The sequence below is a fragment of the Cryptomeria japonica genome, chromosome 2 (genome assembly GCF_030272615.1).
Source record: "Cryptomeria japonica chromosome 2, Sugi_1.0, whole genome shotgun sequence".
In the NCBI taxonomy this organism is placed as follows: Eukaryota; Viridiplantae; Streptophyta; class Pinopsida; order Cupressales; family Cupressaceae; genus Cryptomeria; species Cryptomeria japonica.
The window spans coordinates 454,893,460-454,913,798 of record NC_081406.1 but is presented as its reverse complement, the minus strand read 5'-3'; positions in this window follow the sequence as shown (position 1 = coordinate 454,913,798).

The window sequence follows — 20,339 nt, the reverse complement described above, 5'->3', positions numbered from 1 at the left end:
TGGCTATGGCATAAAAGGTTGTGTCATGTTAATTTTGATTGCATTGTTAAGATCAGTTCAACTAAGGCAGTTAGAGATATACCTAAGCTTATGAAGCCTCATAATCCGGTATGTAAGGAATGTCAATTGGGAAAGCAAATTTGAAGTTCTTTTAAGAGCATACATGATAAATATAATGATGTACTTGATTTTATTCACACTGACTTATGTGGTCCAACAAGGACTAGAAGATTTCAAGGTGATAGGTATTTCTTGTTGATTATTGATGACTATTCTAGAATGATGTGGGTGACTTTTCTAAGGGAGAAGTCTAAAGCTTTTGATAAATTCAAGATATTTAAAGTGAAGGTTGAAACAAAAGCTGGATTAAAAATTAAATGTCTAAGATCAGATCATGGCGGTGAGTTCACTTCTCATGAATTTAATAGTTATTGTGAGACAAATGGAATCTGGAGACAACTATCTGCACCTAGGACTCCTCAGAAAAATTTAGTAGTTGAAAAGAAGAACATAACCATTTTGGATGCAGCTAGATCCATGATGATGGAAGCAAAATTTCCTCATATCTACTGGAGAGAAGTAGTGAGAACAACAATCTACACACTGAACAGAGTTCACATCAAAGGTGAAACTGGTAAGACCCCTTATGAATTATGGCTTGGACATACACCTACTGTTAAGTATTTCAAAAATTTTGGGAGTAAATACTATGTTAAAAGAGATGATTCAATTGGAAGATTGATCCTAGATGTGATGAAGGAATATTTCTTGGTTATTCAATTCAAAGCAAAGCATATAGATGCTATAACAAAAGATTACAAAAAATTGTTGAGAGTGCTAATGTAAAAGTGGATGAATAGTGTAGAAATCATCCTATATCATATGACATGGAACTGATAGTGGAAATGATCATAATAGAATTGGCAACGCCTCAACCATTACAAGAAACTGAAATAGTTACACCGACATAGTCTGAACATTCAACTGCGACTGATGACCAGAGTAGTAAAACTGAATTTCAAAAGACACCAAGGTATGTAAGATTAAATCATTCTGAAGATTAAATTATTGGAGATAGAAATAAGGGAGTTATGACAAGAAGAAAACTGACAAATGAAGAGGTATGTCTTATTTCTCAAGTTGAACCAACAACGGTTATTGAAGCTTGTAAGGATAAACATTGGTTGCTATGGAAGATGAATTAGATTAGATAGAAAAGAATGAAACTTGGTCTTTAGTTCCCTGACCTAAAAATAAGAATGTTATTGGAACTAAATGGGTTTTTAGGAATAAACTGAATGAGGATGGTCAAGTTATAAGAAACAAGGCTAGATTGGTTTGTAAAGGATATTCTCAAATGGAAGGAATTGATTATGGTGAGACATGTTTACCTGTAGCTAGAATTGAAGCTGTTAGACTATTTCTTGCCTATGCAACTCATAAGAACTATAAGGTTTATCAAATGGATGTCAAATGTGCATTTCTGAATGGTGAGCTTGAGGAAGAAGTTTACATTGAGAAACCTAATGGATTTTCATTGACAGATGATAAAGATATGGTTTGCAGATTGAAGAAAACTTTATATGGTTTGAAACAGGCTCCTAGAGCTTGGTATGCAAGGTTGGATAAATATCTTTTGAAGCTTGGTTTTACTAAAGGTAGTGCTGATAGTAATCTATACTATAAGATCACTGATAATGATTTTATAATTATTGAAGTTTTTGTTGATGATATCATTTTTGGAGGAGAAGATAAATTGTGCATGGAATTTGATAACAACATGAAAAATGAAATTGAAATGTCCATGATTGGTGAAATGAAATTTTTCTTAGGTTTGCAGATTACTCAAACTAACAAAGGGATTTTTATTTGTCAAACTAATTATCTGAGGGAATTGTTGAAGAAGTTTGGTATGGAGAACTCCAAACCGGTAAGTACTCATATGGCTACAAATGAGAAATTATCTATCAAGGACACTCCTACACCAATAAATATGACAAGGTATAAATATATGATTGGTGGTCTATTATATCTAATTCAGACTAGACCTAATATTATGAATGCAATAAGTATTGTTTCAAGATATCAAGGTAATCCTAAAGAAAATCATGAATGTGCGGTAAAGAGAATATTCTGGTATTTGCAAGGAACAACAAAATATGGTTTATGGTATTCCAGAAATGATGATTTCACTTTATGTTCATATACTAACTCAGATTAGGCAGGTGATACTGATGACAGGAAGAGCACTTCTGGTGGAGCTTTCTTTCTTGGAAAGAAACTGGTTTTATGGATAAGCAAAAAATAGTCATGCATTTCTTTATCTACTGCAGAAGTTGAGTATGTTGCAGCAGTAACTAATTGCATTCAAGTTTTGTGGATGAAGCAAATGTTGAAGGATATCAGGGTAAATTGTAGTCAACCGATAGTTATCTATTATGATAACTCTACAACTATTGACATGTCTAAGAATCTGGTATTTCACTCTAAGACTAAGCATATTTCAATAAAGTATAACTTTCTGAAGGACAAGATAGAAGCAAAGGAAGTCAAATTGGTTTATGTGAACACTAAAGAACAAATTGCAGACATATTCACTAAACCGCTGTCTCTGGAATCATTTGAATACTTGAGAGACAGGTTAGGGTTTTGTGCCCCTCTGACAGAGACTTGATTAATTAAGTTTTTCATCAGTCCAGTATGCATTATCGGGAACATTGTTCATTTCGGCACTGATGAATGGTGCTACTACTCAGGGGGAGTAGTCAGTTTTAAGATTCAAAGGTTTATATCATTGATTTGATATTTTTGTCAAGTTTCTAGCATTGATGTCAAAGGGGGAGAGATATTGATGTGAAAATAAAAAAGTTGTATACATTAGGGAGAGAGATTTGTTTAGAGCCTTACAGAGATATCATTCATTGGGGGAGAGCTATTGATTGTTGGTTCTCTTCCATAGGGGGAGACTTGTTTGGCATTTCTTGGTACTTAGATGTTTTTCACATCCAGTGTTACCATCAATGCCAAAGGGGGAGATTGTTGGCTTTATGAATGAATTGATTATGTGTGGCATTGATGTTTTGTCATTGATGTCAACACTACCTATTATTGGTAGACAGGTGTACATTGGCTGATATGGATGGTTACCGACAGACAGGTTACCGGTATAAGATCTAGTGTTACCGACAAAAGAGATTATCTGATTGGCACTTCTGAAATGTTTGGATTATTGAAGTATATTGGATTTCATATGTTATATGCTCCATGAGCATGTTTTGGTTAGTTGGTATTGGCTTGGTATTTGGATGTTATCATACACACTAGCAAACCCTTACCGACATTGCTTTAAGGCTTTACCGACATAGCTTTCAATGAGGAATTATGATAGGATGCATAAGTGGTATTAGTGCAGCTTCTTGATACTGTTGAAGATGTTTGCTGATCGTGTTTCAATTGCTTGAAGATGTTTCTTTGGCATGGTGGACCTAAAATAGGTCTGGTACCTATCTAGGTTATGGACCGGTATCATGCTAGCATGTACTCTACATGTTACCTCGATGTTTCAAGATGTTTTATGGATTTCCTATTATTGTTTTGATCTTAAGTCGACATGGCATATCATTATAAAAAGGAATTATGTAATGATCTTATTGTAATATCTTTAGGTGGTCAACCTAATTGGTTTAGGCCTTAGGGTTTGTATAAATAAGAGGTAAAACTCTTTGTAAAGTATCATGGTTATTGGAAAGGTCATGGTCAAGGAATGCAATGTATGAATATTTTAATATCACTTAGGCAAAGGAGTTGAGCAATCAGTGGTGAGCGGATTGGATTCAAAAGAGGGTTTAGTCCTCCGGCATAGAGCTTAACCGAGACTATAATCAAGCATGGTAGATGCTATTTCCAGTAGTTCACTCTATTGGATTGTTGTCCATTTATCTTGAGAAGGTTGTAGCCTCTTTATAGTCAGTGAGACTCTTTTTTTAATGAGCAGTATGCTCTAGGCAGCGTGCCTTCCTGCAAGTGCAGGCCCCTCAATGTAACACATACTTTATGCAGACGTATCATCTGACTGTGGGTAGGTTTCCCACTATGGTTTTTCCCTTTCTAGGTTTTTCACGTAAAAATCATGGTTTTATGTGTTAAGGTTGCTTTACATTGATTATCTGGTTAATTGTTAAGTTGTATTACCAACATCTTTTTGTGCCTTATCGGTACTACATCTATTTAAGGTTATATTGTGGATTAAAAGTTATAATTTGTTTACGACTAATTCACCCCCCTGTCAGTTTTTCACCAGTTATCCTAACAAAAAGAAGGAAGGAATGAAAAAATGATGCTCCTCACAACAAGTGATGCGAAGGATCCACTTTCATCACTAGGTCTAGGATGTGCCCCCCATTACAGATAGGACTTGATTTATTATGGATGAAGCAAAGGATGAAAAAAGATTTATTATGAATGATGAATCGATCATAGGTAGATCAATAACAAGCCATGAAGGGGATGGACAACGTCAATATGGATTGATAGGATGTGTGTGTGTGCAGAGTGAAAGGATGATATTGATTCCCGAAGGAGGGAGGAGCATGAAGTCCTTATGCATGACATCGTTAACCCAATTTTTACCATGGTACTTACCTAGGGTGCAATTGAAATGGTTTTCACCATTTGATAAATTTATTTCTCTTTAATTTTTCTCAATTTATCTTTATTTTGTGTCACACAAGACACCTATTTGCTAGGTTTTCATCAAGGTGGTGATTTTTTCATTTTTATGATTTTTTTAAATTTTTTTTAATTTTTGAATAGCATTTTCTTAAAAGATACGTATAGAACCTACAAAGGTGCACGTTTTTGATAGGATCATCCAATGGTTCTCCATCAAGAATGGATAACTGATATACACCTAAGCGATAAACTATGTGACAATTTAAGGTCCATGCCAATTTGGTTCAAATTTGCCCCTTCTCTCTATCCTACTAATTTTTGGGGTTTTCTCTAAGGACCAAGTCACCTACCTCAAATGTGTGAGGTTTCACCTTATTATTATAACTATAGCTCATGCATTGTTGATATTATTTAAGGTGATTGAATGCATTATGTAGACACTCATATAGCAATTCCAAGTCCTGCAAGCGGGAAACCTTGTAATCTTCATCATTAATAAAATCATGTAAGAAGACCCATAAAGATGGTAAGTCAACCTTAATAAGAAGATGATTTTAACACCATAGATAAGTGAGTAAGGGGTAGCTCCGATAGGGGTGTAAACACTTGTGCAATAGGCCCATAATGTGGGATTGAGTTGGATGTGCTGATTGTGGCCAGTGTCATCAATTGTCTTTTTAAGGATTCTAAGAATAGTTTTGTTAGATGTGTCAGCTTAGCTGTTGCCCTAGGGGTAATATGGGGTGGAAAAACAATGTTGGATATGGAATGGTCACAAACTTACAAACATCTTATTTTTAAAGGGAGGTCCATTATCTATGATGATGGAAAGTGGAACACTCTATCTACAAATGATGTAATTAAGGATAAAGGTTGTAATCTACTTTAAAGTGATTTGGGTGAGAGGGACAACCTCAATCCACTTTGAAAAATACTCAGTGGTTGTGATGATTAATTTATGGTCATTGGATGATGGAGGGTGAATCTTTCCCATGAGATTGAGTGCCCATTGACAAAAGGGCCATAGTGTTGTGATCAATTGAAGTTCTTGTGCTGGTGCATGTATTAGGTCTTCATGAATTTGACACTACACATTTCTTAACAAATTGATATGCATGCTTTTCCATCATGGGCCAGTAATAACTATCCCTCATAACTTTCTTGGCTAAGGTTGTACCACTCGAATGAGCCCCACATATACCTTTGTGGGCTTCACACAATGCGATTTGAGCTTCCCCACTCTCTAAGAATCTGAGAAGAACACTGTCAAGATCCCACCAGTAAATAATGTCGACAATAATAACATAGTGGGGGGTTTGTTAGATGACGGTATGATACTGGTTCTTGGAAAGGTTGGGTGGAATGGTGTTGTCACAAAGGTAAGTGAAAATGTCATCATACCAAAGGAAATCGAGACCAATAATGCATATCAATTTAGATGGAGGGATCTCATATGTAGGGACCAAAATATTATCCACCAAGAACTCACGATGAGTTGTATTCTATGGTATGTCAATCAAAGAGGAAATGGTAGCCATAGAATTTGCAACTCAATTTGTTTCTCTCAGTATCTTCTTAAATAATATTTGTGTGAAGTAATTCTTAAAGTCATGCATCATTCTCTTCTAAGGCATTTATATGTCATCTTTGGTTTGATAGTTGTCATTTGTTTGATGGATCACAAGTTGTGTTGAATTGTTGGATTTGGTTGATCATTGCTGCTACTAGGATATGTTGTTGTCATTGATATCAACATATTCTTGTGAGTTATTCCTGTACATTTGGGAAGAACTTTTGATCCAGTTTTGTAGTTTGGTTTTGCTGATCATTGTTTTGTAGAATCTAGTATTTCCTCTAGTATTCCAGTGTGATCAGATCTTGTGCCAAGACTTTGGATTATTGTTTGGGATGATATTTTGTATCTTCATTTCAGATGGTTTGTGATTTGGTTCTCCTCAAGTTATCTTTCCTTGTAACAGTTGCTGATTGGTTGTGTTCTTGAGCTTTGAGACATTCACTGATGAAGATTTGAAATGAGGTGTTGGTGCAACTATTATGGATGATTCTAATGTGTTTGATAGTGTTTCCTAGTCATGTACTATTTGTTTTGGTGATCCGCATTGATTGTTGTGTGAGTTTTTGGTGATTTCTATGAACATGTGATGATTTTCGTGTTATACAATATTTCTGGTGGTGTAATGTGTTGTGGTTGATATTGGAGGGATTTCTGGTGGATATAATCATTTGGGAATTTGAATTAGGTCCATGCTATGCAATGTAAATCATAATATTTTTCCAGTGGTCAATCTTTGTATCATGCAATATAATATTTTGTAATTGTGAGTTGAGGGTTTAGCCGATCTTGTTATCAAGGTTGATGATTTATATATATAAGTGACATGCTTATGTAATTTAGGTGTCGGTATTATGTCCGCATTATGAGAGAGAGGTGATTGTGTGAACAAGAGAGTTATCATTTGGTGAAGTGCTGAGGTGTGTTTGGTGTTGCAGAGCAGACAGCTGTGCTTAACATGAACTGTCATCAGACATTTGAAGATTCTATCATTGCAGTTCATTCCTTTCGGATTGTAGTTCGAATCATATTATAAGCTAGTGATACTTCCCTGAGGATTGTAGCCTTTCGTGTTAGATACTTGGTTAGTCCCAAAGACACTGAGAGGCGGGGGGGGGGGGGGTGAATCGGTGTCTAGTTGGTAGATGAAAGATTTAAACTTATTTGCAACTTTACAACCCACATTAATATACCGGTAAGCAAATAATAATGCTATAAAGAGAAACAAAAGAATAAGCATCAATGAACACCATAACACAAATATTTTTGGCGAGGAAACCCGGTAGGGGAAAAACCTTGGTGGGATTTGTGACCCACAGTATTGACTCACTAGCCAATATGAATAAATATTACTTAGTACAATAGGGGCCTGCACATACAGGAAGGCCAACTGTCTAGAGCTCACTGCTCAACAACAAAATGGAGTCCCACTAACTACAATTGGATGGTTAAATCCAATAACAATGTACTACTCAAAATAGCATCTGCAATGCTGGATTTGGTACCGGTTTAAGCTCTGTCTGATACCTTTGCCAAAACCTTGCTACTGAATGATTCTTCTTACACATAATAGTCTTCGCTCTGCTCTGCTCTTATTCACTCATAAGATAAATACATCAATATATATATATAGTTATTTGCTCTCATATACCGCTTACATACATACCTACATACATACCTACCTACATACCTACATACATACTTTATTAGATTACAAATGACCTATAAGATCTCATACATATATGAGTCTTTACAAAACATCATGTCTGCTATACAAATATATTTTATATTACAATACATCATGCATAAACAATATTATTTCCAAGTCGGCTTAGACTGTCGATATGATCTGCTGCCAGTGTAACTAGATGTCGGTGTGAATAAACCTTGTAGTGACTGCTGGTGCCGGTAGGTGAAGTCTATTGCCGATAAAACCTTTGAAACCCTGTTACCAGTTGGTTGCCATCAATGACAACATCAACCATTCTCATCTGAGTGTATAATGCCAACATTTCAAACATATATCTTTTGAGCAGTGATATCTAGGCAGTGTTCTTGAATGCATGTGCATTCCCCATTGTAATATTTTCATATACTACTGTAGAGTATCATCTTACTATGAGTAGGTTCCCACCATGTCTTTTCCCTTAATCAGGTTTTCCATGTCAAAAATCTTGGTGTTGTGTGCTGTGTTGTTAATTTTCTTAACTATTTATTACTGCAGTCTACCAGTCTATGTTTTGAAGTTTAATTTGTTGTGATTCTATGAAGACTAATTCATCCCTCCCTCTCAGCCTTCCTTCTTGATTGCTGCTAACATTTGGTATCAGAGCTAGATCCTCCAATAGAAGCTATTGGCTTGATGATGATTTTTGTAATGGAAGAATTTATGTGTTGTCATTGATGGCACGTATACAAACACATATATGTTCACATTGTCATAGTCATCTTAGTTAAGACAAACCGGTACTACTCCTAAGTCTTAGTATTTCAAACCGGTATCATTTGTGTAGAGAAGTCCAATCGGTTTGAAGGTGTCTAATTGGTATATGTAGACAACCCGTATATGCAGGAATGACAATTGGTTTTGGTCAATTCTACTAACACTGTATACACCTAAAAATGGTCTGAAGATAATTAATTGAATCAACAATTATTTAATTAATCTCCCTCCCCGATTTAATTGAATTCACTAAGCAATTTGATCAAATCCTCCACTTTCATCTACTTATTAATAAATCTAAGGATTTATTTAATAGTTTCATTTCATTTCAATAATCCCCTTTAATTAGTTAATTCAAATTAATTAATTCCCTCCATACAAAATCATTCTTCTAGATCCCCTAATTAATTAAAACAAATCAAATTCATGAGTTGTTGAGATTAGTTAGCATTTTCCTATTATTTCAATTTCTAAATTCAAATTCTCCTAACTTATACCACTCCTAAACCTAGCCATTCCTAAACCTAACTCATTCTACCTACCCCCATGTCCCCTTTCATCCAACATCTTCTAGAACCTTTGCGACACATGTCACTAAGTGTTCTGTTTCATCTAATCCTTCTAGAAGCCTCTTGGCACTTGTCACCATAGAGGTGATAGATGTTCCCTTTAATCCAACCCCTTTGCCAACCTCCTCCAGTTTAACCATTGATATCTTCAGGTTAATCTTGACCATTTCTTCTTGCCACCTCAACCCTAGCCTTGAGAAATCCTATAAATAGACCTCATTTTGGAGTAATATGGATCCCATCTCATTCTCATTTATGCATTGTTACTATAGGCATCTAGCTTCTAGTTTATCATTCTTAGCAATGTTATCATGTTCAGTTTTAGCTTAAATTGCATATTAATCTTAGTTCATTTTCTAGATCAATCATGCATTCATATAGCTTAATCATTCTATTCTTGCTAGATCATGCATTTTCATCATTTAAATCCTCCATTTAAGTGTAGTTAAGTCACGGGAATTTGCATAATCAGATCTGAGAGCATTTTTCATACTCGCATTTACTAGGAGGCAATAAGTCGATTAGCTATGGTTTTGTTTTTTATTGTTTCAATTTACTAACCATTTCTTGTAATGATTTATTGAGTGCATTGTGGTTGCAGATATAGGTACACTTCATAGAGCACGACATTTTGGCACCCACCGTGGGGCAGAAATCATCATTTTTGGCCTCTCAAGCTTCAACAAACATTCATTTCTACCGGATCAGAATCAGAATGTCCTACGAGTTGATTTTCCAACTCATACGAACTACCTTTTAGTCTTAAGCGAAACCTCATCCTATGTCGTACGAGCCCATTTCTTCTGTCGTATGAGGTATAAAGGCATGTCGTACGAGCTCATTTGTTAGTAAATCTTGTATCATACAAGTTAATTTTCATTGTCGTACGATAGCTGAATTCATTTCGTATGAATTTTTGTTAAATTTTATGTCGTACGAGTCTATTTTTATTCCTGTGCGAAATCTAAATTTGTGTCGTACTAACTAGAAATTTGTATCATACGGGTTTCTGCATCTGTGATTTTTTGATAAACTGCATTTTAGGGTTTTCTGGTTTTAATCTAAGATCTTCTAACGCTAAACCTGACTGGTTTATGATATTTTTGACAGCCTAACAAGTTTTGCAGGATGATTGATTAAGATACACTTGTCAAAGATATAATTCAGAAACACAATCATGACTACTAACAAGTCTATTTTGCAGGTTGCCTATGAATCTGACTAAACTTTGTGTATTCATTAAAGTTTTCTAGGCACACTTCAATTTTGCTAGAGGAAATGAACAATCATGTATTTCATGTCTTTGATGATAGACGAGTATGCTCTCACCTTTCTTAGGTGATCAGAAAGCTAGACTCATCTTCTGCTTTCATTAGTGCATTTCTTTAGTAGGCCTACTCTCTTGAGGAGTAATAACTCTTAGCCATTAAGGCCGGTGAGAGGGGAACGACCTAAGTGGGAATGGCTAACGCGAAGTAATCCAACCCACTATAAAATAAATGTGCTTTTGATGAAAATCAAAGCAATGAAAATGCTCGGGAATACCTCTCCTTCGTACCTTCGGGTATATCAAATCTTGGTTTTCAAGGCTAGGAGACCTCTTAATTGAGTTTATACCTCGACGCGCTGAACGAATCTCTTACTAGTGCCGGTTAAAATAGAAGCTACCCAATTCACCTCCAAAAGGGTGATAATATTTGTGCAAGAGAGATAGTAACTCTCCCAAGGCACTTGCCATATCGTGCCCCCATTAGCATTTGGAGTCGGATAATACGACGTTGAAAATCCATTGCGTGAGACTCAAGGACCATATTCTGATTAGCTATTGGGTGTGTACCTAAGTCAACAAGCAAAGATTTTCATTCTTAGCTAGCTTCCTTAGCGTTTAGTATGCTTGGAGTCATTTATCACATCATGTATTTGCTGTGTATTCATCCCTAAATTGACAAATCAGACATCCAAAAACTGGAAGACATAAGCAAAACATTAAACTTTAGTTATCAAAAATTCCACCAAACAAGCATTTTATCTTTGCTTTGTTATCTATCGTATGAGTTAGGATCTCTATTGTATGAACTTGTTTGCATAAAATCTTGTGTCGTGCTACATAGTATTTTGTGTCGTTATAGTCAGCTGTTTTGTCGTATGGTTCAAAAAAGTGTGTCGTACAAGCCTCTGCTTTTTACATGAAAACTTTTTCTTTGTCATACAGACTCACATTTTGTGTCATTCTAAATTACATATCTATTCATACAAAACTCTGCATTTGTCAGTCTAGAGTTGTGTCTTACATGCCTATTTCAGATTTATCATTTCTGCCTAATCAATTTGCAGTAAGCATAAACACCTATTATCTGTCAATCTATGCTTAGATTGTCTCCTTGGTTCACTTGGTCAAGATATCACCCATCAAAATCAAAATCTAGAAGATAGACACCTTAATATTTTCAAAGTGCTCACCCCCAACAAGTTCAAAATCTAAACATCTCAAAGTGCATTATCACCTTCTTTGATAAACTGATCACTCAAACATAGTTTCTCATCAGGATCAATCATCATTTATCATGAAACTGAAATGTTTGGTCAGGATAACTTTGTCCCACATCGTAGGATATATTGTTCCTACTGGACTTGGTTCTTATCAAATCATCACCATTGCACTCCTAAACTGAAGATCGAAGAACTTGCAATATTTTAAACACTTGAATTCTCTTTTAGTGTCATATCACTGTATTGCCTTGAAATTGACTATTGATCACTTACCCAAAACAACCTTTTGGACAATAGAATCCTAAGAAAAATAACACGTGTATGCCTGTTCTAACTAGAGCTCAGAGACAAAAGATCACAGAGACTGAAATCAAAACATTGAAAACATTCGAAGAGCACATAACCATGGAACATGAAAATTAAATACAAGTCGAAGAAGAAATAATAGAACAAAACATCAAAGACATCAAGAAAGATCCCCAATTTGACAAATTTATGCAGAAATTGTTAGAGGAAGAGAAAGAAAAATACTTTCTAATGCTAGCCAAATTTGGTGCTACACTTCCCCAAGGTTTTGATGTGAATAAATTGACACAAAATAAAAGTGACCCTCCACCTAATAATGAACAATATGTGGACATCTTTGGTCTTTGCATGAATGACACATCAATTACCAATAACACCAGAACCAATGAAGAAACTGGCATACCTAGAAGAGATGAAGTAGAAATCCTAAATAACATTCAAATCAATGAGGATACAAGAAGAGCTAGAGATGAAACAAGAAGAGATCCCAATCCTCCTAGAATGAAAAATCATGGTCATGCAAGAACAAATCATGTGGATAATCCTATCATGACTCTCACACAACAATTTCAAGCAATGCAAACACAAATCCAAGAAATGCAAAGAGGAAATGTTAAACGATACTCACTTCAAGAAATTTGTCCTTATCCTTTTGACAAAAATCTAAACATGATACCATTTCCTATAGGTTTTGAAACTCTGAGATATGAAAAATATGATGGAAGCACTGACCCTCAAGATCATATATGATAATTCTGCACGATGAGTATGGAGTTTGCACATGAGGATACCTACTTAATGAGACTATTTCCGAAAAGTTTGACTGGGCTAGCTATGGAATGGTTCTCCAAACTTACACCTGGAATCAAATCATTTTTGGAATTGGTAGATAAGTTTGTTTCACAATACTCCTACAACATACAACATGAAGTAACAATGATAGACCTATGTAACACTAAACAAAAAAGTGGAGAACCCTTCATGACATTCTTACAATGATGGAGATGCCTAGCATCACAGTATCCTCGTTCATTGCCAGAGTACGAAAAAATGGACATATTCATTGACAATTTAAATGATCAAATGAGTTATTACTTATAAATGCAAGGAAATCAAAGCTTTGGAAAAATGGTTGATAATGGAATCAGAATGGAAGAAGCCATGATAAAGAAGGGTGAGTTGAAAATATACAAAGAAGGAGTTCATCCTCCTAACAACAACAATAACAACAATCACAATGATAAGCCAAAGTTTTGGAATAGAAATAAAAATGTCGTCAATGATGGAATAGTAGATAACAACAATGTGAAATCAAAGCAACCGGTTTTCAATTTATCTACTCACTCAGCAGCAACACAACAAAACAACAATCACCAAAGAGCAACTATCAAAACTTTCTTTCAAAGACAATTCACAAACATTGGTGAACCCTTGGGATCAACATTAAAGACACTTCTTGCAAATGAATTGATCACTTTACTAGAAGAAAGGAACTACGAACCTCAAATCAAACCACCTTGGTGGAATGATAATCAGTATTGCAATTTCCATTGAAACAAGGGACATCTCATAGATAATTGTCAAAAGTTGAAACATGTCATACAAGACTAAATTGATAATGGGGTAGTAACTATAGATGGACATACAACAAATGAATCTCATATCACCTTTAAAAATTTGCTTCCAAACTATGAGAAAGGTGAGTCATAAAAAACAAACAATGGTAAGGGTCAAGCAAAGGTAAACTATGCTCATACATATGATAATGTGGTGAATGTGATTGTAGTTAAAGAAAAACAAAATCAAGAACATGCTCAGGCTATTACAAGAAGCAAAGCCAAAGTTATTTTCCCGGGTCCTACAACAAATGCATGATTCACTACAGCAAAACAATACAATCTAGTGGAACAATCACAGAAAAAACCTGCCCAAATATCAATCTTGAAACTTTTAAAGCTTTCACCCGCACATAAAGAAATTCTTGAACGAGCATTAGTAGATACCACAATATCCAAAGATCGTGATATCGATCAATTCCAAACCATGGTGGGACACCTCACAACCCCTTATTTCTTATCATTCACTGACAAAGATGACATGTCCTTGCAACATCCGCACAACGCTCCTTTGCATATTGAAGTCCTTATCCACAAAACGCAAGTTAAGCGTGTTCTAATAGACGGTGGAGCTGGCCTAATTATCTGTTCATTGAGTCATGTTCATGCCTTAGGATATTCAGAAGATGCAGTTGATGTCCAGAAAAGGATCACTATAAAAGCCTATGATGAAGAAGAACGTTCCTCCAAGGGAATTGTGATACTACCAATTAGAGTGGGACCTCTACAAAAAGACACAGCATGCCAAGTTCTAGACTTGGACCTATCATATAATGTGCTCCTGGGGAGACTATGGATACATGAATTGCAAGCTCTCCCATCAACCAATCATCAATGTGTCAAATTTCCCTAAGAAGGACAAGAAATCACAATCTCTGCAAATGCAAATCCGTTCCAATATTGCAGCAATCTAAAAATAGCTCAGGAAGTAATTGTTCCACATAACAGGGAAGCAACATCTTTGAACACACAATCCAAGGAAAAATCATTTGCATCTATTCTATCAAGTATGGAAAAATAAATGCAGCTAAGAGATCGAGGGAATGGAGAATACTCAATATCACAATTACCACTTTCTCCTAAATCCTTGGGAAAACCATCAAGCTCTAAACAACAATCAATTTTGAAACATCTTCTGATATTTGATGGAGCATTTATTAGTGCTGGAACCTTATCAGAGGAGACAAAAGACAAAGATGTACTACAATGGCTATACAAAGATGAAGAAGTTCAACAAAAGGTCAACAATGTCAGAATACCTACAGAAAAATATGGAAAAGGATTCAACATTCTTCGAAGGATGGGATACACTGGGACAGGCCCTATAGGAAAAAGAAAAGAAGATATCTCAGAACCTATTCAACCTCATACTTAGCAGAATACAAACAAAATAAGTTTAGGGTATGGACAAATCACTATACCAGAAGATACATCTTTTAGTCAACAATAAGAAGAATATGAAAACAAATAAGAACAACTAGCAATTGAAAGGGAAGAAAAAATAGTTAAGCAACAAGCACAAGCAAACACAAAATGGTAAAAGAAGCAAGCTTCAAATCAACAAGAGAAACAAACTAAAAACATCTCTCAAGCAGCATTAAATCTCAATAAAAACAAGAAAGAAGCTAATATAAGTTTAGGAGAACTCATAGAAAAGTGGACAAAACTCAATCTCAGTCCTGAAGAGGTTGAATATGAAAGAAGAAAAAGTATAGCCAGAAAAGTGGAAGAAATGTTATATGACCAAATCTATAGACTGTAAGCTACAAGTGATACAGATTCTAATGAATGGGAATGGGACTCATATCACTCTGAAGAATCAGCTAAAGAAAAATTCTTTGAAGGAGATATAGAAGTCGATATAGTTCACACGTATGCTGAACAAATGTCAGGACCTAGTTCACTTGAATTAGAATCACATTCAGCTAACTTGGACTTAACCAAGGATGATCAGGAACTTCTTACGCGAGATCATTCTAATGAGAGTACCGTTTTAGACACCGACATACATATTAAAAACTTTGATACATCCATCATGACCCTTGAAACCCTTGAAACATACCAACCTGAAGACTCTCTACCTCTAATCCATCTTGAGCTTATTGATTGGGAAAATGAAGGACACACTACCATTTATACCTTTCCAAATGACCATGCCATATCTATATATCTTAACGCAATTGAACCCATAACAACTTTAACTAGGAATTTCAGCAACGCATCTTCCAGTCAAGTGGGTGCCAAATCTCCTAGTCTCAAAAGTGAAAATAAAGAAAAGAATATCAAGTCTAATGCTGAAAACCATTAATTGGCAACATTAGATCAGGAAAAAGTAAAAACAAAGGATGCATCTAATGGTGAAAACCTCCTTGAGGTGCTGGAAGATGGGAGATTTGACACTTTACCTAAGCACTATCAAGAAAGGTCATCCATTTTGATCGAACCAACAAAGGCAGTTAACATTGGCACAATAGAGAAACCAAGGATTCTTCATCCAACAACTTCTCTATCAGAGCAAGAAATGCAACAATATGTGGAATTCTTCAAACAACAGCAAATCAATTTTGCCTGGTCATATGTAGACATGCCAGGGTTAGATCCAGAGCTTATTATGCATCACTTGAATGTTAGTCCAAGAGATAAACCAATCAAACAGAAGTTAAGGAAAATGCATCCTCATATCACTCTCCTAGTCAAAGAAAAACTAAAGAAATTACTGGAAGTCAGATTCATCAGACCTATAGCATATCCTCAATGGGTATCCAACATTGTTCCTATTTCAAAACCAGATAAAAGCATTAGAATATGCATAGACTTCAGAGATCTTAATAACGCATGTCCAAAGGATGACTTTCCTTTGCCTAACATTGACATCATTGTAGATTTAACTACTGGACACTCTATGTTTTCTCTAATGGATGGTTTCTCCGGATACAATAAGATCAAAATAGCAACCGAAGATCAAGAAAAGATAGCTTTCACATGCCCATGGGGTAATTTTTGCTGGAACATCATGCCTTTTGGATTAAAGAACATAGGTGCTACATATCAAAGAGCTATGACAACTATATTTCTTGACATGATGCATACATTCATGGAAGACTATGTAGATGACATGTTAGCTTAATCCTATAATAGAGAAGAACAGATAGAGATACTGGAAAAGATCTTTGACAGGTTAGAACAATACAAGCTAAGGCTAAACCCTAAGAAATGTGCCTTTGGTGTTACTTCAGGAAAGCTATTGGGATACATTGTTTCAGCAAGAGGAATCGAAGTAGATCTAGCTAAGGTTAAAGCAATTATGGAAATGGCATCTCCCAAGAACATCAGTCAACTAAGATCACTACAAGGAAGACTCCAGTCAATCAGAATATTTGTGGCTCAATTAGCAGATAAATGTCAACCATTTACACATCTATTGCACAAACATGTCAATTTCAAATGGGACCATCAATGTGAAGAAGCATTCAACAAGATCAAGGCATATCTCATGCAACCACCTGTTCTAATGTCACCAATTCTAGGAAAACCATTATTACTCTATGTATCAACTAACAAAGCATCATTGGGAGTTTTGATCGCACAAGAGGATAAGGAAGGAAAAGAATGAGCCATCTACTACATCAGCAGAACACTAGTAGGATATGAGATCAACTATTCATCAACAAAAAAAGCATGCTTGGCAGTAGTTTTTGCTTCTCAAAAACTATGACACTATCTACTATCTCACTCCATCAAGTTGATAGCTAAAATTGTTGCTCTGAAATATTTGCTCAACAAAGCCACATTGACAGGATGACTAGCAAAATGGATCATGATTCTAAACGAGTTTGATATCGAATATGTTGACAAAAAAGCTATCAAGGGACAAGTTATTGCAGATCAACTAACCACTTCAATATGACCATCCTCTACAGATTGAGTTTCCTGATGTTGATATCCTAAGAGTCACAACAAAAGCCTGACAACTATACTTTGATGGTTCATATACACAACATAGATCAGGAGCAAGAATTCTATTCATCACACCGCAAGGTCATACCATCCCAAAAGCATACAAATTAAGCTTTCCGTGCACAAACAATATAGCAGAGTATGAAGCATTGGTAACAGGTATCAAAATGGCTATAGAATGGAATATAACACAACTTCAAGTCTTCAGAGACTCTCAGCTTGTCATTAACCAAATCAATGATGACTATCAAACAAAAGATGAAAAACTAATGCCTTATAAAAAGATAGTGGATGATTTCAAGATGTACTTTGTAGAAATAACTTTTGAATAGATTCCAAGAAATGACAACAAAGCAACAGATGCCATGGCTACACTTGCTTCTCTATTGCAGACACAAGAAAATCAACAACGTTATGAATTCCTGGTTGAAGAGTTGTTTCATCCTGCCTTTAATTGTCCTGATTCCCAAACCATTTGTCAACTTATTGGACATGATTCCTCCCGCTATGGCCAAACTTAAACATACCTGAAAGACAATACCTTACCTCCAGATTTATCAAAAAACCAAAAGAGAAACTTTATTTTCCAATCCTCTCATTTTACTCTCATCATGGATACCCTGTATAAACGAGGTCTAGATGGCACTCTCTTATGATGTCTCAAACAAGAAGAATCTAAGAATGCCTTACACGAAGTCTATAATGGCATTTGTGGCACTCATTCAAGTGGTCTTACCCTTTCGAAAAAACTCATACGCTTGGGCTATTATTGGCCAACTATGGAATGAGATTCTTTTAAAATAGCAAGAACATGCAAACAATGTCAAATCCATGGGAATTTGATCCATGCACCAGCACAAGAACTTTATGCTTTAGCAACATCTTGGCCTTTTTGTCAATGGGGTCTTGATCTAGTAGGAAAGATAAATCCTTCCTCATCCTGGTAACTACTGAATATTTTATAAAATGGATTGAAGCAGTACCTCTCATTAATATCACAGGAAAATAAATTGCTGCATTTATCTTGAATTATATTATCTGTCGCTATGGAATACCAATGACCATTATCACTGATAATGGGTGACCATTCAAGAACCAAGATGTATAAGAGCTCTATGAGAAGTTCAAAATCTAGCATAGATTCTCCACACCATATTATCCACAGGGAAATGGGCAGGCAGAAGCATCTAACAAAACTATTCTGAAAATCCTTAAAAAGACAGAGAATGATGCTGGGAAAGATTGACATATCCAACTAAATCTTGCTCTATGGGCTTACCGCACTAGTATCCACACACTGACAGGTGCCACACCTTTCTCTCTTGTAAATGGATTAGAAGCCATATTGCCAATCGAAGTAGAGATACCTTCTCTACATGTGTCATTAAAAGGTCTCATCCCAAATGAAGAACAAAGAGTATCTAGACTACAAGAGTTAGAACTGATTCATGAACAAAGACAAAATGCCTTTGATCATATAAAGGTATATCAACAAAGAATGTGTAGGAGCTATAATCACAAGGTTAAACCAATAATTTTTCAAGTTTGCGAACTAGTGCTAAAGGAAAATCCACACAACCAGGCAGATCGAGAAAAGAAAGGAAAGTTTGAACCAAACTGGTTAGGTCCATTTGTGGTCACAACAGTATTTGGCTCAAGAGCATATTAGTTATTAACACAGGATGATGATCAACTTGAGGAACCTATCAATAACATGCACCTGAAGAAATTCTATGTCTGAAAAATCAGAAAAATCCTAAAAATCAAAAATCAAAAATAAAAAAAAGTGCAATAAAAACAGACGGTGAAAACCTAGCAAACATGCGCTATCTGTCCGCTAGCTCTTCCATGTATTAGTTCATGCATTTTTCTGCTTGCATCCATGCATTTTCCATCAATGCTATACATGACCATCATAAAACCTTGGTACATACGCAGACATCCTAGGTGGCTTCGTGCCATGGTTTGGATCATTGGATATATCATAACGACTTTGTTTCTAGGCTTGGGGAAAAATCCTACACCTAGCTGGGGGCAAAATATTGATCATTTTGAACTTAATCAAACATGTAGACCAAATAGTTAGAAAACTGTTATCAAGAGAAAACTGAGACACATCCAATGTTGAACACAAGATCAAACTATCAACTATCAAGCTATCAAAAAGTCAATCTCAGCACATCACACACTTTTTAGTGGATACTATCTTTGGATAATGATTTTAACATGATTGTTCAAACTTTTCTATATTGTTTTTCGCTATCATGATTTCTGATGACTCTAGGATATCTTTGACTAGAGGAACAAGGAAGAAACATGATATTTTTCTTGTTTGCTATCTGAAAATTAATCATTAATATGTGCAAATTTGTCTTAGGACATGATCATCAGAATATCATTGAATACATTTCCAATTTGCATATTGAAATGATTAATACTGCCTATTTTACACAAGCAACACTCAAGTCATCTCGGTTCAATTATACCTCGATGCTTGTGTTAACTTGCTATATCAAAATCCAGGAAAATAGTGCTCACGTCATCATGGTTTAATTATACCATCGATGTTTGTACCCACTTCCCACATTTCAAAAGCTCAATGATGAAAAAAAACACAATAATCCAGTGACTGGTCCAGTCATTTTATTGCATTTCATTGCATTTTAGCTTGCATTTCATTCTTGCATGGGATCCTACAAGATCCTTTTAGCCAA